The sequence below is a fragment of the Chinchilla lanigera genome, unplaced genomic scaffold (assembly GCF_000276665.1).
Source record: "Chinchilla lanigera isolate Chin_1 unplaced genomic scaffold, ChiLan1.0 scaffold00025, whole genome shotgun sequence".
Taxonomy (NCBI): Eukaryota; Metazoa; Chordata; class Mammalia; order Rodentia; family Chinchillidae; genus Chinchilla; species Chinchilla lanigera.
Genome location: NW_004955426.1, coordinates 24037653 through 24062072, shown reverse-complemented (window position 1 = coordinate 24062072; position 24420 = coordinate 24037653). Strand labels below are relative to the sequence as shown.

Sequence of the window (24420 nt, the reverse complement as noted above, 5' to 3'; positions counted from 1 at the left end):
TGGATTACTCTTTATGAGATTTGCATTTATAGCCCCAGCTTTTCACAGATTACAGACTCAGGCTATAAACTGCCATCTGCCTTTTGTTTATCCACACTATTAATAGCCTTTCTATCTCATCTAACAGTGTTAATCATGACTTACTAATTTGAGTAACACCTTTAGCAACACTAGCTTCCTTATACAAATCTTTTCTCTGTAAGATTAAGATGGTGGATTTTGACATGCGGTACATATTCACGAGGTCAGTCACATGAATGCCACTCTCATATTTCTCCACAATTTCCTTTTTTTTTTTATTGATTGCTTTCTTTACCTTCTCTTCCTTCCTTATCTTCTTTTCTAGCCTTTTGGGGACCATTCTGATAGCAGTAATTGTAGTCATTGCATAAAGCACTGACCAAAATCACATCCACAGATACACACATTAGGCTCACACTAATGCTTACATAAGTTTATATATGCTTTTGTGGCATCATGAGTCTGTTTACTGCTGCACAAGCACTGACATTCAGGTCATTACTCAAGACTTTTGTCATAAGTTCATAACCCAAGGTGTCATAACCCAAGGTGTTCATATATGAGCCCAGGCATAACTGGAGGGTCCACTGTAATTCACTGATGCATTCATATATGATGTGCCTGGTCAGAGGAGGTGGTAACAGAGGGCATGACTTAGAAGACCTTGTCTTTGATTCCTCTGCTCACTCTCTGCTTTCTGGCTGCTGGGATGTGAGTAGTTATACTCACATCATGCCCTCTTACCTTGCTCTTCTGCCTTGGAGCCAGCTGACCATGGACAGAATTTCCCCAAATCATGAACCAAATTAAGCCTCTCCTATAAGCTGTGGTTCTCAAATATTTTGTTCCCTAAACAGGAAAGCTGACTAATACAAAATGAGTACCAAAGTAGTGTAGTCCTTGCTAGAACTATACCTAACCATGTGGTTTAGAAGTCTTTGGAATTAGTTTATGAGAGGAATTTGGAAAGCTTTGGAGATGTAGACCCTAGAATGTTATACACAGTGTTTTATGGGTGTTTCTGGTCAGAGCTCAGGAGACCAGAATGCTGATAGTAATGATGCCAGGAAAAGCTAAGCTGTATGATGTAAGCAATATTCTCCCACTATGCACTTCCACCATGCCACTTCTGCCTTGGAGTCGGCTGATCATGGACTGAATCTCCCCAAACCATGAACCAAATATAACCTTTCCTCCTCCTTTTTTTTTTTTTTTTTTTTTTTTTTTCTCCAGTACCGGGAACCGAACTCACGACCTTGTGCTTGCCAGGCAGGCGCTTTGCCGCTGAGCTAAATCCCCAGCCCCAACCTTTCCTCCTTTAAATAGTAGTTGCCAGATATTTTGTACCAGTAACAGGAAAGTTATACACATGTACACTCTGTAGTAGAATTAAATATTTAATTTTTCTAGTATAGATAGTGGAAGACTTTCAGACAAAAAAAAAAGTCAGAATAACTGTCCAGTAACCCAATAAGACAGTCTACAAGATACTTGATCTGCATGAATGCTAGGTAGATGGTATACTGGATAGAGGAGGAAAGAGAAGCAGAGGTTGAACTGATATTGCATACCTACTGTGTGCCAGAAATGGGTTTGATGATTCCATACAGTTTCTCATATTCACAACAGTCCTTTAGGATTAGATTCATTTTTCCATTTTGTAGAGAAAAAAATTAAGGTTCAGAAAATTTTAAAATCAACTCTAGTACAAAGAGTTAGCAAATGACAAGAGGAGCAAAACTTCAGTTCTGACACCATGTGCTTTCTAGTATTCCAGAGTGAATTATTGGTAAGCCTATTACTTCACTTGTAGTTGATTTTTTTTTTCCGCTCAGCAGCCACTCTTCTTCGAAAGCTATTTTAACAGTGTTCACCACTTCACCACACCAAAATTATAAATCACTCCAGGACTGTGCTTCTGGGGCTTGCTGTAATGTTCCAGTTCCATCACAGAAGTATCATGAGAAACTGCCTGGTCAACATATCACACCACGCAGTTATAATGGGTGTGTGACCCAAGCCTGTGAACTTGCCCTTGCCGCTGGATTCCTGAGCTGCTGTGGCACACATGGTACTTTTCAGCAAGGATCCTTAGTTAAATTGCATTTGCTGGTGAAAAATGCTGACACTAATGTAGCTCAAGTATTTACAGTGGCACTAGAAGTTCAGTCAGCTTTCTATCTCCAGACTTGCGTTTATAGACATAAGTTTCCAAGTATGTTGCTGGGAGCTCTTTACACAGAAAATATTCCATTAGTGTAGGTTGGCTTATTGTTGTACATGGGTAGATCCTGTGTAAACTTAAATAAGAAAAATATAAATCAATGGACAGTCCTAGAACAAACATGACCAGTTTCAATTATGTAGTTGTATCGTCAGCCTCCTCCTCTTCGTCTTAAATGAATCAAGTCCTTCCTGTCCCTGTTAGATTTATGTGATTTAAATTCATCTTGATTTATATGTGGGGGTTGTTTGTTTGTTTGTTTCTTTATCTTTCTGAAACAAGGTCTCCCTGAGCAATTCAGGCTGGCCTTGAACTGACTTTGTGGTTTAGGCTGGCCTGGAACTCAAAATGATCCTCCTGCCTCAGGCTCCCCAGTGCTGGGATTACAGGAGTGCTCCACCACGCCCAACTGATTTATGTGTGTTTTACAGAAATAACAAAGAAAAACTTTCAATCTATCCAACAAACCATATTAGGCAGGACAAAATAAATTTTAGAAATTACATTTTGGTTTTTTGTTTTTGTTTTTTTTTTGTCTGTCTTTTTGAGACAGGGTCTCACTATACAGTTCAGGCTAGTCTTGAACTCATTTTGTAGTCCAGGCTGGCCTCGAACTCACAATGGTCTTCCTGCCTCAGCCTCCTGAGTGCTAGGATTACAGGGTGTGCCACCATGCCCAGTGGAAATTTCATTTTGTTCTCATCAAATGTAATGTTTGTTATAACACAAAATAGCCAATACCAAAGGATCTCTTGGGGCTGGGGATTTAGCTCAGCAGCAAAGCGCCTGCCTGGCAAGCGCAAGGTCGTGAGTTCGGTTCCCGGTACCGGAGAAAAAAAAAAAAAAACAAAGGATCTCAAATTCTGAAAACCCATTAACTGTCTTGCAATTAAAGAGTGTTCTGTAGGGGGAAGATACAAAATGGGATTTCATACTTTGGCGTATGCTTGGGATGATAGGGATTAATGAGTTTATCCGTGAAAATATGCACTGATGCAACTACTCACGGCTCCCAAGGAGCAGGTGGGCAGTGTTGACACATGTGCGAGAGTGCCGATCCCAGGGTGATGTTGGCAGGAAGCTGAATGACTGCTATGAAGCTCCAGTGAGTACCCCAGCTTAAAAGTATCAGAGGGTTTCTGTGTGTTCTAGTGCGTTTTTGTCTTATTTTGTGATACTGGGAATGGAACCCAGAGGTACTCTACCACTGAGGTACATTCCCATCTCTTTTTATTTTTTATTTTGAGACAGGGCCTTGTTAAGTTGCCCAGACTGGCCTCAAATGTGTGATTTTCTTGTTTTAGCCTCCTAAGCAGGTGGGACTGAAGGAGTGCACCACTGTATCTGACTAAACAGAATATTTTTAAGCACTGTACGAAAAGTTTTAGGGTTTTAAAGAAATAATGAACAGGAACAAGTTCTGGTCCTTATGAATCTTGAGGAAACCACAAAACAACCAAGCTGTAGTAAAAGAAGGATTTATGTAAAATGTTTTCCCTGTGATTTTGCTTCCCTGTAATTCCAAAGCATTGACCAGGAGAGCAGCTTACTACGCAGTGGGTTCTACAAAAACATGAAAAGGAACAAATGAACTAACTTATTCCATCAGAAATAAATTCCAGTTCAGGAGTTTACATTCCTCATTGCACCAAACCTAAGAAAAGGTAGATTTCTTCACTTTCTCTTTACGTGGGTTTTAGTTGGCGTGAAAGTCTGTGTGGTGCAGCTCTCGGTGGGCGTGTTCTGTCTCCCAGAACACAGCGTTTGCAGTCTTCCTAGCAAGGTGGGCAGACGTAAGCTTGGGGGTAACTTCATATTTTACTTGACGGCTGTTGACAGATGTGGCACAGAATTTCAAAGAATTAAAGATAAAAAAACAGGTCTTTAGGACCTGATAGATAAGCTGCTCAACCACGCTGCTGAAAACCAGACAGTGTCTCCTGGGGGATCTCCCGCCCCCGCGGCCTCTTCCTGCCTTCTCTCCACTTTCCGTCGCCTCTGTGTTTGAGAACTCTGCCTTGTTATTAGTTTTTAATGAAACCAGTGTGTTTATCATATTTAATGGCAGACTCAGTTGTTTGCTCCCCAAGGTTATGTTATTTTTTCCTCAGACAGCTTCAACTGTCAGCCTGTGCGGATTCCTCTGCACAGTAATGACACCAGGACACTAAAGCTCTAGTGGCAAGAAGCAAACTCTCCACCTCAGCAGTCGTGCCAGCGAGATAAAGAACTGCCGAACAAGGGAAAGCAAAAAGCAGAATAGGATGAAAAGCTCTCCGCAAGCCTTAAGAAACATGCTCCCAGGTCAGGAGGAGTAGGGGGCTTCAGGGCTTTCTACGATCCTAAATGCTTGCAGATAACAACAGCCAGCCCCTCACCTCCAACCCGCCACTTGACACGATGTCAGACATTCTGGGAGCTGGGACCTGACGAGGTTGGCATGGCTGACTCTTTCAGCCCCCAACTTTAGATATCGAAAACAGAGAGGAGTGGGAAGACACAAAATAAACAATCAATAATAAAGAGCACGTTGAAAATTTCCCATTAAAATTGTCTACCATGTTCCTTATATCTACCAAAGTGTTAGTACATGAAGTTGTACAGTTTCCTTAAATTGTCTAGATCTCATTTAAGAAAAAATGGAAATGATTATAATGCACTTTCTGCTGCCTCCTTCACCGCAGATACAAACATGCTCAGGTCTCTGTTATATGAAATGTCCCTGTATCCCTCCTGCCCGATCAACCTGCAGACCCACTTCTTCCCGTACCTTTACTGCCAATCTTCTAAAAGGAGATTTTATACTCTTTCATATTCTCTCTACTCCTTGGGGATAATAATCTCTCTGCCATTTTCAAAGTATTTAACAATTTCTCACAGCCCAGTAGCTGCTTGTCAACTGATCTCCCCAAATTTTTAAAAATATTTGTTACTCTTTTTCCACTCCTCCTTGTTCCTAAGCGTCTAAGAATCATACTCATATGTGGAAATTCTGCTAACCTTAATCACACTGGGTGTCTCCTAAATACAGACATTATCCAGAAGGTTCCCAGGGCTTCAGGCTTCTCTGTCTGACTGCCTCATCTACTCCCACTGCTACAAATACCCACCTCGTGTACATTTCTCCCAAGTTGTTCCCCTTGCTGAAACAGCAGACCCAGTTCTCAGTGGAAGTTAAGTCAGGGTATGCATGAGCCACAGCATCTCAGGAAAAACTCTTAGTCTCCTAACCTGTTTCTTCTGACATACCTCTGCTTAGTTTCTCCTCAGACCAGGTTAGAACACCAGTGTGATCTTTGGCTGATGCTTTTTTTGAACAGCTAAGAGCCAATCAGTTGGCTCTCAGTTCTGTCGCTTCTGCCTTTGCAATTTCGTGTAAGGCACAGCGTCTATTACTATGCTCAAGAGCAAGTCCCTAGCTCTCCCATTGTATTCTAGCAGCCTTAAGTGTTTATGTCACAATTTTTTAAAGATCCTTCATAATTAAAATGTTACCAGAGGTAACAGTTTAAGATTGTGCATAACCTTTAAAACATCCAGAATAGAATTATTTTAGCAGCCTAAAAGGTTCATCACAGAGAAGATGACCCCCAAAAAGCAAAGGAAAAAGACAAGTAGTCATCTTCTTGCAGGCGGATGGTAAAAATCTAACAATGATTGTATCGCCATCTGCTGGAATAAATGGAAAACTGCACTAGAAGCAATTATTTCGTTGGTTTGGTTCAATTTTCACAACCTCTCTACTTAGACTTTTTCATGCTAAATCTATTGGCAAATGGAGTTTCATGTATGATTGCCTTTGACTTAAAAACACACAAAATTACAGTTAACTGTTTTTACATTATAAGAGACTGTGCTTTACTCTTTATTACTGAGAATTTCCGGGAACCCAAGAACGGAATGACTGGTGTTATTTTGTTGTTGTTGTTCGTTTTTTCGGTACCAGGAATAGAACTCAAGCTTGCCGGGCAGGCGCTTATGCCACAAAGCTACATCACCGGCTCTCAACGACTTGTGTTAGAAGCAAAAAGTCTTCTCTAATACTAAATGATCTTCAGAAAACCACATATCCTGACATCAATACTTTAAATATTTCTTATCTTATAAAACGGAGAATGAAAATCATCTTTCCAATGAAGGCTTCCCAAGTCTCAGCCTTTCTGTAATGCAAGAGCTTTTTACTTGCGTATACCCTGCATCTGGCAGACTAATCGTACTGCATTATATTCACATGTAACATCTGTGTATTTGCTTCTTAATATACAGGAGTGATTAAGAAGACTTCAATTCACTGTTATTATTGTGATATTTTTGTTTTTAAAAAAATCAATTAATCGTATGAGGTTTGAATTCTCTTTTTTTTTTTTTTTTTTTTTTTTAAGACATGGTCCCACTATACAGTTCAGGCTATCCCTTAATTCACGATGTAGCTCAGGCTGGCCTCGAACCTGTGCCTTTCCTCCTGCCTCAGCCACCCGAGTGCTGGGATTACAGGGATGCAGGGGTACACCACCACACCCGCTGAGGTTTGAATTCTAAACTCTATTTTGTTCCATTGATCTGTAAGTCTTTTCTTAAACAGATTAAGTTACAGTCTTAGTATTAGCACTACACATTCGCCAACTTTGTTTCTGTTTTCAAGGTTTCATGTCCATGTGAATCTGAAATTCAACGAATGAATTTCTGTCCCCAAAAATATAATAGATTTTAATTAAATTATATTAAAGATATGTATGAATTTTGGGAGAATGGAAAGCTAAATGATATTCTCTCTTCTCATTCACGAAGTGGTATTCTACACACTTACTTAGGTTTTCTATAATTTCTCTCAAAAATGTTCTGCAGTTTTTTGTTGCCCACATCTGGTATTTTTTTTTCTTAAAAATATTTCCAGCCAAGCATGATGGCCCAGTACAGTGCTGCTATAATTCCAGCACTGGGGAGGTTGAGGCAAGAGGATCACTATAATAATATATTCCTCCTTTTCTTTTATATGTGTTACTTGGATGTTTTGTTTCTGTACTGAGACACAGTCTCCCTGTGCAGCCCAGGCTAGCCTTGAAATCTTTCTGCCTCAGCCTCCCAGTGCTAGGATTACAGTCATATCCCACCATGCCTAGCTTTTCTGTTTTATTAACTGACTGACCTAGCTGAAAGTTTCTAAGTTTTATTAATGATTTCAAAAATCATCTTTTAGTTTATTAATTTTCTTTGTTGTTTGTCCACTTTTATTTTATTGATTTTCCCTTCATTACTAAAGTATATTTTTACTAAACATAAAATTCAGGATTTAGTTACTTACCTTTAGCACTTTAAAATGTACCACTTACTTTTGACCTCCACAGTTTCTGATGAAAAATCAAAACTGGATGAATCATTGTTTCCATATGGGTAATATGCCATTTTTCTTTCAGACTGCTTTCAAGATTGCCTTTAATTTTTGATGGTTTGATTATTATGTATATAGAGCAAGATTTCTTTGGAATTATTTGGAGGGGGTTAGTTAGCTTCTTTTTTTTTTTTTTTAAGCAGAGTCTTGCTATTTAGTTCAGGCTGGCCTTGAACTTATTATGTACCCCAGGCCTGCCTCAAACTTGAAGCAGTCTTCTTGCCTCAGCTTCCCAAGTGCTGGGACTACAGGCATGTGTCACCATACCCAGCCCTTGCTCAGCATCTTGGGTCTCTAAATGTATGTCTTTCATCAAGTTTTTCAGCTACTTTTGTAATTTTTAGCATATGTTTTTCTCCTCTCTTTTTATAATTCCAGTAATATGAATATTATATCTTTGGTAAAATGCCATAAGTTTCTGAGACTTGGTTGCTCTTTTTTTGTAAATATTGTTCTTTGTTGTTCTGATTGGATGATTCTTAATGATCTATTCTCAAATCTAGTGACTCCGTATTCTACACTTATATTCTTTGAGTCCATTGATTAAGCTGTTTTCTAACTTTACATGCCATATTTTATACTTTCAAAATTCCTGTCTGATTCCCCTTTATGTTTTGCATCCTTTAGAAGTTATGAGAGGAGCAGAAGCTGGGTAGAATGTAATGAGCAGCTGAGGAGGCATGGACTGGTCGTGATTGCTTAGTGCTCTGAGAAGACTGACGAGTCAAGGAAAATGGGGTGCCAAAGAGGCAAGCAGACGGAAAGAGGTGGTGAAGTACACATGCCTGTGGCTGACAGCCAGGTCTCCTGCACCCAGGTGCTAAGGCAGGTGGCCCAGCACCTAGAGGAAGGAAGGTGGGTGCAGGTGCGCCTTAGGAAATAAAGACAGTGCACAGGTCAGACCTGAAAATGAATTGCACAAGCTAAGAAACAAGACAAAGCACAAAAGTGGGACTTTTGCGGGGAGGGACCTCTCTGAGAAAACATATTTGGCTGAAATATAGAAAAGATCAGGACTTGAAGATAAAGTTTGTTCAAGGAGTCTTTCAAGACTTACAGGAAGAGATTGATTAAAAAGAAGCAATAAAAAGTAGATACAGGAAGAAAATAGAATATACACCATGAAGATACAGCACAGCAACATGAGCAGGAGAAAAAATTATACAAAATAATAGAGAGAGAGAAGGAAATAAGTTGGTGGAGGCCAGGCCTGGTGGTACACACCTGTACTGCTAGCATTCTGGTGGGCTGAGAGAAAAACTCAAAAGTTTGAGCTCAGCCTAGGAAACAGTGACTCTGCAAGGCCCTGTCTCAAAATAAATAATTTAAAAAATACAACTGGGAATGCAACACATCGTATAGGTCCTTGGTTGAATTACCTGTTCCACACACACAAAAAAGTCAAAGAAGCACAGGGTAGCTGAGACTTGGAAAGGAACAAGGAACAACTTGTGAATGAGGCCATGCATGCTGGAAGAGTTCAAGTTCAAGAGAGGTTGCAAAGAAAGACAGAATAACTGGAAGGATGGGCTATGGAAGAGACTGCAGAAATGAAGAGCTAAATAATTCTGCATGAGACTGCGGTGCAGGTAGGAAGCCAGCAGGTGAGAGCAAACGCAAAGGTTCTTCTGACAGCGAGCCTGGGAGGCGGAGAAGAAGAGAGGACACTAAGAATTTGAAACACCGTTGGCAGCAGACAAGATTTGCCAGCACAATACACAGGAGGTCCAAACCCCACCCCGGGTACTATCTGGAAGTGTGTGGGGAGCAGACCGTGATGTGCTCTGCCTTTCTTAGATGTCAGTATTTTTCAGACTTTCAATATTTTTAGCTACAGTGTATTTAATAGTTCCTAAAAATAAACAAGTACAATATTGTACACAGCCTCTTCAATTTTATCACCATCTTGTAGTTCAATGTTATTATCACTGGGAGGCAGATTCCTTAGCAGTAGCAGATCTAGCTCCCAGGCAGTTGTAAGACAGAGATTGAAAATACGTTTTACTATCCCAGGAGATTCTTGACCAGGCAACCAGCCAGCTGCAACCTGGAATCAATGGGTGTGGAGAGAAACCACCAGACTCCTGGGCTTCTCCTTGATTCTCAAAGAAAATTAGCACCTCGAGGGGCACAACTGAGCTCAGCAAGACAGGACGCTTCTCAACCCTCCTGGGGTTGCTGAGGTTATGGGCCTGGGGATTTGACCCCAGGATTGTGCCCCCGGCTCCAGCAAATGTGGGAAGGTCTTGTCAGGCCTGGTGGCTTTCAGTGTCCTTCTCCAGAGCCCTACAGTGAAAATGTCTGGGTTCTCTAACACTGTCTCAAGAGCTAAATAATTTGCAGGTGGGACACCCTCCTCTCAACCAACATTTCCCTCCTTCATCTCTGTCCCAAACATACAGCTTAAATCCCCCTCGCCGGGGAAGGTCTTAGAAGAAGGCAGCGGTCTATTTATCACATTTATGATTATGATATCGCTTTCCTTCTTGTCCCTAACACTCTAAGTTCTTTGAGAGTAAATATTTCATCTTTTAATTCTCTCTTACCTCCGCACTCTGCTTATCACGATACTCTTGAAATTCAGTACATATATTCTGTTCTCAGAACTCACATTAGAAGCCTTTTACCGACAATTCCAAGGCACACCTCTAGATGGGGCTCGTGATGTACTTCCCCTGTCTAAGAAAAGCAAGCCAGGCGCTCACAGGAGGCTCTGAGATTTTCATCTGAATTTGAGTACTTGTCAAGATTGGAAAGGTCCCACTTCATTAGGGAGAGATAAGTAATTCTCTCATTTAGACCTCAGGAAATCATTCCTATGGGTGAGGGCGAGAAGGAGTAAATTCCCAAGGCCACACCTCACCTAGCAAAGTGCAACGTTTATTTGAAGAAAGTGAGAAGATCAGATGCTGAGAGAGAGGTGCTTATTTCAGAAATAGGTTCTTCCTGCAAGAGTTTATTCTCTGGAGTTTTAACTGAAACTTTTACCTCAGAGCTATTTATTGGGTCCTGTTTTCTAAGAACTCAGTCCGTGTGTCCCCTCCAGAACAGGGTGGAAAACTCACTTGCAGTGCTTTTCTAGTCTTGGCTGGTCTGTTGCTCCTCTGAAATTATTGGGTTAATGGCTTTTAAAGTAAATGTCTGAAACTCTTTTCAGAGATGCTAGTAGATTAAACTGTTCGCTGTAACCACTACCCAAGAGTCAAAGGTCAAAGTTCATGTTAGTTTGGTTAAAGTACAATCGGGTGCCTCGCTCAATCCAAGCTGGTGTTGACTCATCCTTAAACTACCCTCGGAGTAAGGCAGAATACTAAGTGCAGGAGGCATTCTTCCTAATCACACTTCTAACAATAACCCCCATCTACCTCAGAAGAGGAGCCAATTTAAATTCATCTTCTGTTTTGGAGAAAAAAGATAAAGTAAGGACAGATTAAATGAAAGTATGCCTCTCATTATCTAACCAGGCGCATTCCATTTCATTTTGTAACTGGCATAATCTGTGAGAGACACAGGGACCCTGCGGGGAGCGGAACCTACCTGGGGAGTAGTTCTGGCTGGTCAGGTTTTACAAGCTCAGATTGGCCATGGACCTTTTCCACAGTGGCTACAAGCTGGCCTAGCTGGTAAAGATATTTGCTGCGGAGCCATGATAACGCTTCTGGCTTAAATGAGCATGTTTGGCTGTCCGGGGTAGAAAGAAGCACTGCTGCTTCCATAGTTCCCACCACAATGTTGTCTTTTGATGTGTTTGTTTTGTTTTATTTTGTTTTGTTTTGTTTTGGTTTTTTCTGGAAAATAGAGGCAGGGCTGGTGGCTGTGCTTGAGATCCTTAGGTTATAGAAGAGGTGCTGGAACCTGTCAAGACTATGTCAGAAGCAGCTAAACCTATTCCCCAGAAACTTTAAAACACCCAGGGGCTGGAGATACAGCCCAGGGGCAGAGCACTCGCTGGCATATGTGAAGTCCTGGGCTCAATCTCCAGAATCAGAAGTAAAAAAACCAGACTTTTAAAGCTGAGACAACAAAGTAAGGCCTGGAATTTGTGGGGGTTTTTTTTGTTGTTGTTGTTTTTTTTTTTGGTTTTTTTCTCCGGTACCGGGAATCGAACTCACGACCTTGCGCTTGCCAGGCAGGCGCTTTTGCCGCTGAGCTAAATCCCCAGCCCCAAGGCCTGGAATTTGAAAAATGCCTATTTTCTGCCTGGGTCCCCAAGCCAGCAGTACTGCTTGTTGAGTTTGCTCTGAGCTTTTAGAGAAGTCAGGAGCAGAAAGATATGAAGTGTCTTCTTAAGTAATTGGTAGAAATGATGATTCTTCCCCCTAGTCACATTTGCAGGCAGCTGATAAACATCAGCAGGAGAGGAAAATAAGGCAAACATCATGCAATGTCCAGAAAGTTATGCAATGGGGCCCTGGGGGTAACTTTATTCAGTACGGCAATGGTCATCTTTCTTTCCCAGTTAATAGACAAAATAATACACTATTTGCTGGGAACATACCTGCACCAGTCACTTGCCAAAGACTACCTCAGTTTGCCTCCATAATAATCCTACTACACACTCACATAGTCTTCCCCATTCTATCAGTGAAAAAACAGAGGCCTAGGGATGTCCTGCAGATAATGAGGGGTTGAATTAGGATTTAACCCAAGCAGCTTGACTCCAAATGGCTATAAACACTATAACTATGTCCCAAACCCTCCATTTATATGAGTGGATGCAAGATGGAGGAGAAAGAGGGGAGAGCAGCAGAAAAAAGAAGCCATGACAGAAGCAAAGATGCAAGTGGCACAGAGTGCCGAGTGACCAGCTCCAAGCATCCAGGTGACTCGCACCTCATCAAGGGATGCCTGAAGGAGATTACGAAAATGAGTGAGATGTTTGCCAGGTAAATGGGAAAGGGGCTTCAGACAGAATAAGGCACAAAGAATAGCATGCTGTGCTTGTGTCACTGGCAGCAGGCTGGAATCGCTGAACCATCAGCCAGTAGGAGACATCTGGAAGTAGGAGGCTGGAGGCCTTATCCTAGGCACAAGGTTACAACACTAAAATTCACCAGGCTGACTACATGTATCGTTGGTGTGGCACAATCAGGTTGCTATCACCAACAGTAAGAAGTTAAAAATACAGGTCTACTGGGTTACTGTCCAGAGCAGTCACTCCTCTGAAGTTTACAAGAAGTAGTTAGAGCCATCTCCAAGGGACTTCTGCAGCCAGGGACACCTTGCTGAATGAGCAAGTTGTGTGCAGAAGCTCACAATTTCCCTCCAGGCTATGAAGCATAAAGAAAGATACTTTCTGCCTAATCTCATGCTACTGCGTTCTTCCCTCCTCCACCTCATTTCCAGTGAGAGAGAACAGCCCCAGGTCCTCTTCAGTATTTATAGGGGCAATTCTAGGCTTCCACATTGGTAGGCCAAGATTTTATGAATAAAACCCCAATCACACAGGAACTACCAGAAAGAATCAACAGCTGGGATCTCATCTTACTAAAAAGCTTTTGCACAGCAAGAGAAGCCACCAACAGAGTGAAGAGACAACCCACAATGTGAGAAAAAATGTTTGCCAGCTATTCTTCAGACAAAGGATTACTATCGGAAACATAAAGAACTCAAAAATATCAGACCTCCCAAATTTAAAGACCCAACCCAAAAATGGATATCTGAGATGAATACACAGTTCTCAGATGAAGAAATGCAAAGAGCAAATAAATATATGAAAAAAAGTTCAATATCACTGATCATTTGAAAGATGCAAATTAAAACAACACTGAGATTCCATCTCACCTTGGAAAGAATGGCTATTGTCAAGAAATCAGAGCTAGGGATACAGCTCAGTGGCACAGTGCCTGCCTGGCAAATATGAGGTCTGAAGTTTGATTGATTTCTGGTAAGAAAGAAAGAAAGAAAGAAAGAAAGGAAGGAAGGAAGGAAGGAAGGAAGGAAGGAAGGAAGAAAGAGAAAGAAAGAAAGAAAGAAAGAAAGAAAGAAAGAAAGAAAGAAAGAAAGAAAGAAAGAAAGAAAGAAAGAAAGAAAAACCAATAACAAATGCTGGCAAGGCTGTGGGGACAAAGAAACTCTTCTTCACTGTTGGTGGAAGTGGAGACTGATGCAACCACTGTGGAAATCACTGTGGAGATTCCTCAAAAAACTAGGACTGGTGGTCCCATTCGATCGAGCTATTTCCCTTCTGAGTATCTTCCCAGAAGAATTAAACATACTGTATCACAGCAATATATGTGCACCTACATTTATAGCAACACAATTTGTAATAGCTAGATCTTGGAAACAACCCAAACGTCCATCAATCAAGGAATGGATAAAAAAGATGTGGTCTTTTTATACAATGGAGTACTCAGCCTTAAAGAAGAATAAACTTGAGACTTTTATAGGTAAATGGATGCAACTTGAGACCATACACATAAGGGAAATAAACCAGATGCACATGTCTAAACATGGTGTTGTCTCCCTAGTGTGAGACACTGAAAGAGTAAATAAGATCTGATTTCAAGCTTCAATCAAGTGTTGACATCCCTGGTGCAAGTAAATTGACAATCTTGAAAAACTGCATTGATTCAAATGAGGGAGCAGAGCTGAACTTTCTTTACCATGAACATTTCAATTTTGTCTATTGCATACTATGAACCCTACATACATATGCATACATATATACACCAGGATGTGCTATGCAGTCATCTTTTGGAGTCTGTATGGGATAGATCTCAGGACACTCCACAGATCAAATCTAAAGATGTTCAAGTCCCTTGTATAAAATAGTGTAGCGTTTGCATATAATCCATGCACATCCTTGTATATGTAAAAATCATCTCTGGAGTACTTATATTATCTAATGCAATGTAAATACCATGTTGGGCTGGGGATGATCCCCAGCACCACACATCAATCAATAAGTAAATACTATGGTCATAGTGATTATACCGTTTTATTTAGAAGTAATGGCAAGGAAAAATGTACAGATGAAAGCTCTAAATAATATCATAAGCCTGCTGATGCATATGTGTAATACACAAATGCACACATTCACAGACATACAGCTGTGTCTGATCCTGACAGCTGATTGCATATGTGTAATACACAAATGCACACATTCACAGACATACACACACATATGTTTTAAACCTTTATTCTTACAAGTTAAAGTTAACTCTCACCCTAATGTTTGAATTTTGTATTTATAGTCAGCAACACCTAACTTATAGGACTGCTATAAAGCTCAAATGGTGGCACACATAGCGGACCTCACACACACACTCACCAACATACACACTCATTCATGGCCCCTCCCTCCTAACTTCAAACAGAGCAAAAGCGGACATAAGTAATCTCATATTGCATTTGCCTGGAAAATGTCAGGAAAAGGAGAGAGTTGCCTATGTTAAATGAAGGTAGCTCATTGTGAATTCTTGCGATAAGAAGCTTCACAAAAGGCTGGATCCAGAGCCATCTAGTCTATTAGGCCTCCCTGGCACCTTTCCCTCCCCCGCTCTCCCATCCTTTTTCCTTACCTAGTTCCTTCCTCCACGCTGGCTAGATCCCCAGGAAACTTCTCCCCAGGAATGGCAAGCACAACTGTCAGCAGCTCTAGAATTAAACTTTATCAGCAATAAAATATCAAAATGCATCACATCTTTCCAAGTGGCCGGTCAAGAGTCTCTCAAAGGGCTGCTGTCCCCTAAAAACCATTAAGACTCTGGCGATCATTAGCAAACTGTAATCACAAACTCTCTGTCAGTGGGCACAGTCTACTTAAAACACTGTATGGAATTCTGGTAAATTCAAATAAGAGAAAAGAAATAAGCTGGCATATGTCCAAAAAAGCACATAAATCTGACCAAGAGAATGAGTAAAACTCCATACTGGGTCATAAAACAAAGCCTAGAAAGCATAGGCTTCAAGCTTACACATAGCAAGCCTGTGTGTAAATGCATGAGTAAGGACAAAAGCATCCCCTCTGCGGTATTTCAGCCCCTGGAGACAACGGCCTGGCAAATTGGTGGGGTTTGCAGCCTTCTAGGCAGGTGCCTTCCTCCAGGCAGGTGCAGCCCTGCTCCAGGGACAGAGCCCACTGAACTGGCACGGGCTGGACCTCCGCTCTTTGCCGCTCCGTCGTGCAGCCATGTTGGAAAGCTGCTACCTTGAACAAGCTATGGAGCTGCTCCGACTCAGAAGACACACAGCACACCGCCCGCGCTTGGCCAAGACACGGTAGACATTCAGTATTTGCTTGATGAAGCAGTGGATTTAAACACAAACTGGTTTTGATAGGCAAGTCCTTGATTATCAAAGTAGGTGAATAATGTTGTTACGGACACATGGAAGTTTCTGACAAATAAGTCTCCGCTTTGCAAAACAGAGAAAATTTGCAGAATGTGCTGTCTTGAGATAACGGTGCATGTCTGCCTTGTTTCTCTGGTGTGAGAAACCGGACGCGTAAATAACGACCAAAATGTACAATGGATACTGGGAAATCGGAAGAAAATCTTCAAATGGGAAGGGGAACTGGGGAGCGGGGAGGGAGACAGGAAGGAGGGGGAAAGAAAAGATGAGAGAAGAAGGGAGAATGGAAGCAAAGCTTTTGTGCATAAGGAGGGGAAGAGGGGCTGAGGGGAGGGGAGGGGAGCGGGAACAAAAGAATCAAGCTACCATGTACGGTGCAAATCCCCTATGATGAATGTGATCCTTATGCCCACCTAAAATATAGGGGTAAACTTAACAAAAAAGGTCATGGAACATGTTACCACATGCAGAAGTTTGAAAAGAATTCAGATTCATAAACTCAGGCAGCTGTAGTGATATATAGTAAGTTGCCAGATTTCACATAAAACTGGGTGATTGTGGTTTTTGTGTATGAAGTAACATTTCAGGAACTCGCCAAATATTGAATGAGAATCCAACATAAATCTCTGTCACAACAGCACTGCAGTCGTGAGCTCCTTCCATAATTCTCTGTGGGTACTGCATCACCGCCACGGCTTTGCCCTGCTATATCCAAGTGAGTACCCGAGAGGATTATTAGCAGGACACAGGAAGGGTGCCGGAGGGTCACGACGCGCAGGCACTAGCGCAGGTAGAAATAAGGAAAGAGGAGAGGAGAGGAAGAGACCAGTGACAGCCCATTTCTCCTCCTCTTAGCCACACCTATACGTACACCCATTTGGGCTTTCTCATTCTAAACACCAGCAAAGGGTTTCCGAGCCTCAGCTGGAAAAACAGGTGTAGGATCCCCAGAAGGAGCCTGCAGGGCCATCCTCAGGAAACCCTGTTCCGAGCTATAGCCTGGTGCATCCCTTGACAAAGACAGCTTCTCTTTCTGACTCAGCTGACACGAAGACGTGGAGATCAAACATCATAAGCACAGAATCAGAGTAAAGGCTGGGTTTCACCTTTAACTATTTGACTTTCCCCCTTTGAGATCAGGAGTGGTAAGAATACCTATCTTCATAGGTGTGCTGTGAGAAATATTTTAATGAAGTTGGTTACACATAATACACAGTAGCTTGCATAGAGAACAACTACTGACTGATAGCTGTTAATATTACTGTCCAATCAATATTGAAAATCTTTTTTAGAGCTGAACAAGTAAGGTTTGTAGCTAGGCGTGGTGGTGCAGGCCTGCAGTCTCAGCACTCGGGATGTTTAAGGATGCATGATTGTAAGTTCAAGTCTGGCCTGGGCAAGTTATTGAGGCTCTATCTCAAAATTCAAAGAAACAAAAAGGACAGAGGAAGTAGCTCAGTGACAGAGTGCCCTGAGCTTAATCCTCAGTACTGAGAAAAGTATGTTTGTCCCCAAGGGACTCAGTGAAGGCCTTTGAACACTACGAAAAGACTCATGGACAACTCCATAAAATGTCTTTCAAAGCACTTTCCAAAGGATAAAAAATGAGTTATTTGAAAGAAACTTGCTCAAATAATTTTACAGGCCCTACTGAGTAATGTCATAGCTTCAGAAAAAACAATTCTAGAAAAATCATCCAGTTTTTTTTTCCCTCCAAAATTTATCTGCATAAATTATACTAGAATTGAATTTTCAGAATGCAATCCTGCTAGAATCAATGATGATAATGGTCAGGGTCAAGGTAACCTGATTTTTGCTGCTATAATAAATAAACAGAGCTGGGCATGGTGCTGCACGCCTATAATCCCAGCACTCAGGAGGCTGAGGCAGGAGGGCTGTTGTGAGTTGGAGACCAGCCTGGGCTACAAAGTGAGCTCAAGGCCAGTCTGAACTACATAGTGAGACCCTGTCTCAAAAAAAAAGCAGTCCTGATCATTTGAAATGTTTCCATTGCAAGTTGACGTGCACACGGCTGGGTAGGAAAGCCAAGTGAACACAGAGGTAGAAACTGGAATGATACAGGCTAGGATGGAGCAGAGTGGGAGAGTATGTGGTTAACGTGCTTGACAATCCAGGCCCCGGGGTTTACTCTCCAGCAGAGAAAACAAAAAAAAGAGAGGAGAAGGGTGGGGAAGAGAGAAGGAAAGGTGAAAGTGAATGGTAAAAGATGAGAAAGCTAAAGGAAAGGAAGGGAAGGGAAGGGAAGGAAAGGAACTGGTGTAATGAGCTGAAAGCCAAGAACTCTGAGAAGTGCTGGCAACCACCCGCAGCGAAGGAGGCATGAACTGATTTTTCCTCAGAGCCCCCCTAACTGAGAGATAAGCTCTGCTCCCCCTCTTGGTTCTCTCCTGAAGGAGTAATGTCCTCCACCACACTACAGCACAGCAACGGCCCTCCCAGGTCCTCACACCTGATCACTAGACTCGCCAGGCCATGAGAAATAAATGTATTTCCCCTAGAAATTACCGAGTCTGCCATATTGTGTGAAAGAAGCACAGAAATGACTAAGATTTATAATGACCCTCCGAAACTCACACAGCTGGAGACGCAGTGCAATGGAACGAAATTAAAATTCTGGGCCAAATACCTCAATTTCAGTCCATTTCACCCCATTGTGATCCATGGCCAAGACCAGTTCTAATGCCGAGAGTGGCATTTGTGTTACCTGTAAAATAAAGATAACGTTATTTGGCCTGACAATTTAGAGGATTATATGAAAATTAAATCAAATTCTTTCTAAACTATATTGGATGTTCCAAAGTGTGTTCTGTTGGACTTGAGGTTCTATTAAAAGATTTTCATAGTAAAGTCGGTTTGGAAAATACTAGATATGACCTCTCCATACAAGACTCACAATACACATATGAAAGGCAGAAAGAACATTTGTAATTTGGAATTTACTTAGCCTTGCTTTACCTAGTCTTCTTCAAATTTATTTGATCGTGGAACATTTCCTTTGGGGAAATCCAATTAATATCTTTCAGATGCTTGTGTTCCTCAGAGATTAGCTCAGGAAGCACTGCGTTATACAATTGCGAGGTACTCTGGCTCTTGGGGCTCTACCCTGAAGAATTATTTATGTAGCAAGAAATGGAAAACACCCGGGAAAGCTGCAGAAACCGGGTAATTTATTATGGTGCGATGGCTTGAATGTCCCCTCCAAAACTCCAGTGTGAACGTGATTCAAAGAGAGGGCTGCTAAGATTGACCTGAGGATCCAGGTTTGTCTGACTCCAAACCGTGAGAGCTAAAAGAAAGAGCGGCATCAAGAATGTGTGTAAATTAACTGCAGAAAGATCCTTAACTGACATTAGCTGACTGGCCAGGAGCAAGTGTCTCTCAGATGGGAGACCCAAGAACGTGGTTGGGCACAAATTAAATTTAAAATGATTTTACCGCCCCCAGCAGTGACTGTAAGCAGTATACGTAATGCAGTGTTCACAGCAGAGGGAGGTCTGGGGATCTCCTGGTAATCAACCCTGCCCTACCTTCTAAGAGTAGGGCAGATACAAGAAGACTTTAATGGATCCAAACAAATTGCAAGAATAGACATTCTAACCATATTTATGCCACTAAATATATAAAACTGTATCAATGTTTTTTGAAACAGAGTCTCATTCCGTAGCCCACACTTGCCTCTGCCTCCTCAAGTGCTGAGATTACAGTTGTCAGCCTCAATGCCTGGCTGAAAAATAGATACTCTTTTGCTCTCTTGAGAGTACATTTTTAAAGTTATAATTTCAAGATCACAAGATTTTATGTCATTTTGTTTTGTTTTGAGACAGGGTCTCACCATGTAGTCCATACTGACCTTGAACTCTGTTATGTAGCTTAGTCTGGCCTCAAATTCAAGGTGATCCTCCTGCCTCAGCCTCCTGAGTGCTGGAATTACAGGTGTGCACCACCATGCCCGGTGTATGTCATATTTTATTTGAAAACCATAATCAATTGAGTGTTATTATCCTGGACACTTGGTTGGTCATTGCTGACTGGATCCCCCCACTGCCCCTCTATATTCGCTTTTCACCTTCCACTCTGCCTCTCGCTCTATGCTCAGGGACGCGGACAACTCCGGTTACATCAAGTAGATGCCCTGTTCTACTTTCCAGACACTGTCTCTTTCCAGACGCTGCTCATCGCCCCTCCCAGGTAGAGCAGTGAGGAGAGTGAGGCACAGGGTGTGGGCCCTCTGTTACCCGCCCGAGGTCAGAGTTCTAGCTCCATTCTAACCTTTCCCATCACTCATTCATACCTGTGTGTTGTCACTTTCCTAAACTCTGCTCAAATTACCCCTTTCCCAGGGACTCTGAGCCACACTGCACAGTGTGTGTGATCGGCCCTGCTGTCTGCATGTCTTGGGCACCAGCCCCACCTAGGAAATGAGAGAGAGTGGGGAAGTCAAGATTTAAAATAGGTTTGGATGACTCCAAATTCTACGTCTTAACCGCGTCACTGTACTGCAAAATGAAATTAGGCATAATCGTTTGTGATTATAAAGTCATTTACTGTTACACAGTTCATAAAGAAGTCAATCTGCAGTACATTAAAAATAATTGCTTGTTACATGTTAAGCATTTCATGAGCATTCGTTCTTTTCTTACTCTAGCTCTTATTTTATCACCATTTTAAAGATTTTAAAAAGTGAGGCTTGATGCTTAAGAATTTCTCAGTGTCACGAGCAATAAATAGCAAAGTGGGGCTATGAATGCTCTAAAATTAAAAACCATTGTGCTATATTGCAGTGGGACAGCTATGGTCTCAAAAGCATTTGTTCTTTTTCTCACTGACAGGAAAAAGTATAGTCTTCTTTAACATACAAGTTAGGGTTAAGCCTTATGAACACATTAAACATATTTACCAGGAATGCAACAGGACTGACAACAGTTCCCTAAGCATCTGGGCATATTGCATGATAATCGGTCTCTGCGGTCACAGACCCAAGTCTCTTCGAGGCAGTTGACCATCACAGTGGCTTCCTAAGCATGAGTCAGCAAATCACAATTTTATGAGGACCGCCCTGTGCCTAGCACAGACCCAGGAAATCCTGTGTAGCACAAGAACAATATATAGAACAGTTATTGAAAATACAAGTAGTGTATATTTCACACACCAAATTTCGGCAGAAATAAAAATATCAAAAGAGAGGAGAGGGCTGCTTGTGGAAGAGGTGGGCCCCACTCTTGCTGACACAGCTTTGATTACACACTTTCCAGCTTTATGATATTAATTATTGAGCTGGAGATGTAGCTCAGTGGGACAGTGCTTGACTTACAAGCACAAGACCCTGGGGTCAATCCCTAGCACCACCAGAGAGAACTAAAGGTTAATGATCAGCTATCAGTCCTCCGATTCAATATTCTTTGGAAATAAATTCTCAGTAAAATGGTTACTTTCTAAAGGTAGTGGTTATTTTGAACAATCCTTTTCTAATTTGTATACTGCACGGGTCCAAGGGAAGCCTCCGCAGAGCTTTGTCTAAACTCACATTCATCATTTGCCCTCCCTGCAGTAAAGCTTAAAGTCTTAATTTTTTCATTGCTAAACATTTAAGAAGCTGCAGGCTCAAAGAAAAGAACACCATATTCTCCCCAAGCCCACTCTCCAGCCTCCCACTCAGACATGGATTTAATTCTGAGATAAGCTTCGGGCAATGCAAAACAATCAGCCCAGATATTTGTGGGTTCAGGACTTTGAGACCCTAATCATGCCTTCAGTGTGGCTTCTCAGGGTCACACTAAGATATATTCTTCACTACAGAGCAGTCTTGAGAGTCCCACACAGCCAGGAAGAACTCTTACAGGGTCACCAAGTAGGGAATGTAATAGGAGAGAAAACAGATTATTGTAATTCCCTGTGTTATCTATTCATCTTTTCTGCTCACTCATGAATCTTTCTACTCACTCAAAAACAAGTGGCGTCATCAGGCCAATTCCTCCAAAGTAGCTACCATTTTATATACTCCACAGGTCTAGTTGAGAAACTGAATGTGTGAGAATGTTTTGCTATTTGCTCAGTCGAGGGTGTAATTGCTAAAGAGTAAGTCCAGTCCTGTTGGGAGCCACTGGGGTTGGTCGTGGGTCATGTGTGTGAGGGTGGGACAGAGGCAGAGCGCCTCAGGCAGTCAAGCTACCTCAGTATTGAAAAAAGTACTCTGCTTGGACAATTACAGTCTTAGTCTTAGTCGCTAGGCGACATTAACTCTCATGATACTACTTTGCAAGTGTATAAAGTAAACGCCCCTACTGTTGAGGTCAGTCCTCCTGCTCATCAAGCAAGCGGTAACTCTACTGACCCCAGCTGTTTTCTCTTGTCTTTGTTTTCTTAATCCTCTTGCCGTTTTCTTAATCCTCTTGCCGTTTTATCCCAGGGACACCGAGAGACCACCGACTCCCACACGGTCCATTCTTCCACACAGGCCGGGTGGGTCACTGTCGGTGCGTGCTAGCGCTCTTGTAGGGGAAAAGCAAGCAGGAAAGAGCAAAAGGCTGTTCCATCTCCTTTTGAAAACTCACAGCAGTAGCACCCTAGCTAGTAGTCATGGTTCAAAAGGCCAAAAACATAATTAGTGTTAATTAAAGTCTGAACTGTGCATATGGTTTAGGGATTTAAGGAATGACATTAAAATGTCATAAACATTCTATCCACAGAATAAAGTTTTTAGGGCTCTTTATTTCTTTTCTGGTTTGAAAGAAAAGAAGGCAGTGCCTTTATGAGCATCTTCATGGGGATTCCATTTCAAAAGCTTGGGTTTCAGAGAAATGCATAAACCAGACTCCAGGCCCGCTGAGGTCTCGCTGAGCGGCGCTTGGAAGGCAGACCCGGGAGGGCAGCGGGTGCGGCCCTCACTGCCCGCTTGATCTCAGAGAGAAGAGGAAGCGGCCCAGGTGTTGTGGCTTCTGACTCTGAGGGCTGCAGGGAACACGCTGTTTTCGACAATCAGCCTGAAGTTGGCCTCTAATTTTTAAGTCACTTTTTATTTCAAAGTGAGGTTTTTCAAAGAATTTTTCTCAACCCACGGGATTTTTGATCATTGCCTAAGGAGCTGCCGATGAAGCCAGGTGGGCAGTCTCCACGACCGCGCTGCAGTTTTATCCCACTGTATTTGTTTTTATTTGCTTGAAATATTTACCAACAAATGGATTGAAATATTTCCTTCACAAGAAGGGATTTTGCTACAAAGTAAAAAAAAAAAAAAAAGAAAGAAAAAAACAAGAAGATGAAGAAAAATGAGGAACCACCCATTCGCCTTACTGAGTCGAGGTGACCCTTCCAGCTGGCGCTGCAGCCGAGTCCCAGTGCGACGCGGAATAGGCAGGCGGTGTGTGCGCGTGACGACACCGGCCGGTAACGCTCACTGCTGGGGAGGCTGAGGCAGGAGCGGCCTCATAGACCGGAGGCCAGCGGGGCAGTTTAGTGAGACCCAGCACCGAAAAGCAAGCTTTGAAGGCAGCTTTGGCTGGAGAAAGGCGTCCTGCGCGCCCCCTCCTCTACCCCAAGGGAGGGCTGGGGGTGACGGCCCCTTACATTGAGAACGATTTCGACGAAAACCACTATGAGAACCTGCTTTTTGCCTGGGGTTCAAGAGGCCCCTCTGCCACCCGTCAGAGCGAGAGAACTGCAGGCTGGGGGGCAGGCAGCGCTGCCCGGAGCGGGCAACTTCACTCCCGCGCGTGCCGCGTCCGTGCCCGCCCGGCCGCGGCAGCGAGGGCGCAGAGTGCCGGCCAGGGCCTTTGTACGTAGGGTTCTAAAGGCACTGTTTTTATGTCTCTGTGGAGCAGTTTAAAAGCAAATTCAATTTAAATGCAAAAAAGAGAAGAGAAGCACTTCTGCTAGAGGACAGGAGAGTCACCTGGACGGCCGGAGGCTCGGGGTGACCGCAGAAGGTGGAGCCGCGGGCCGGAGCCTAGAGTAACGTCTGAACAGCGAGTCAGCGCAGGCGAGGCGCCCAGTGGGGTCTCCGTCCCCAGCCCCTTCCTTCTTCTCCGCTGCTTCCCAGCCCGCGGGGAAGGTTACTGCGGGGCGAGAAATGTGGGCAAGGACGCGAGGAGCCCGCTGTGCGCCTCCCACTGCAGACTCGCGCCGTGCCAGCTCAGGCCTGGTGAGGCCGAGGCTCCCATCTGAACGCTAACTGCAGCGGGCAACCATCCTAATTTGTGAAGACTGCATGCTGTAGTTTAAGTGATTCAGGGTGTCTTCATAATCTAAGAATAACCCGAAGTGTAGTAAGGGGTAGACGTTTCCTCCAAAGACAAAAGAAGAAAAACCCAAACAAACAAGCTCCCCCCAATGAACTAATCCTTAAAGTAGCCGTTGGAGAAAAAGTCCTTTTTTTTTTCTTCATTACACGCCCATTAACTAGGTTTATTTATTGAACCTGTTAAAAATGCTCTTAAGCTCGATCGTTGATTCCCAGCCACACCGCACTGTCCAA

The 24420-nt window shown here is 42.7% G+C and overlaps 1 long non-coding RNA gene across 2 annotated transcripts; it reads right to left on the bottom strand.

Moving 5' to 3' along the window:
• Window positions 1–1431: 1431 nt before the first annotated feature.
• LOC102023055 lies at window positions 1432–23632 on the bottom strand. 2 transcript variants are annotated; one of them, XR_261219.2, is made up of 5 exons: window positions 22282–23632; window positions 20848–21033; window positions 20242–20361; window positions 18577–18654; window positions 1432–2321 (listed from the first exon to the last, which is right to left on the bottom strand). It is a non-coding gene; the product is annotated as an uncharacterized LOC102023055 (long non-coding RNA). The 2 variants fall into 2 exon arrangements; XR_001234309.1 differs by having other exon boundaries at window positions 23241–23632.
• Between the last annotated feature and the right edge of the window lie 788 nt (window positions 23633–24420).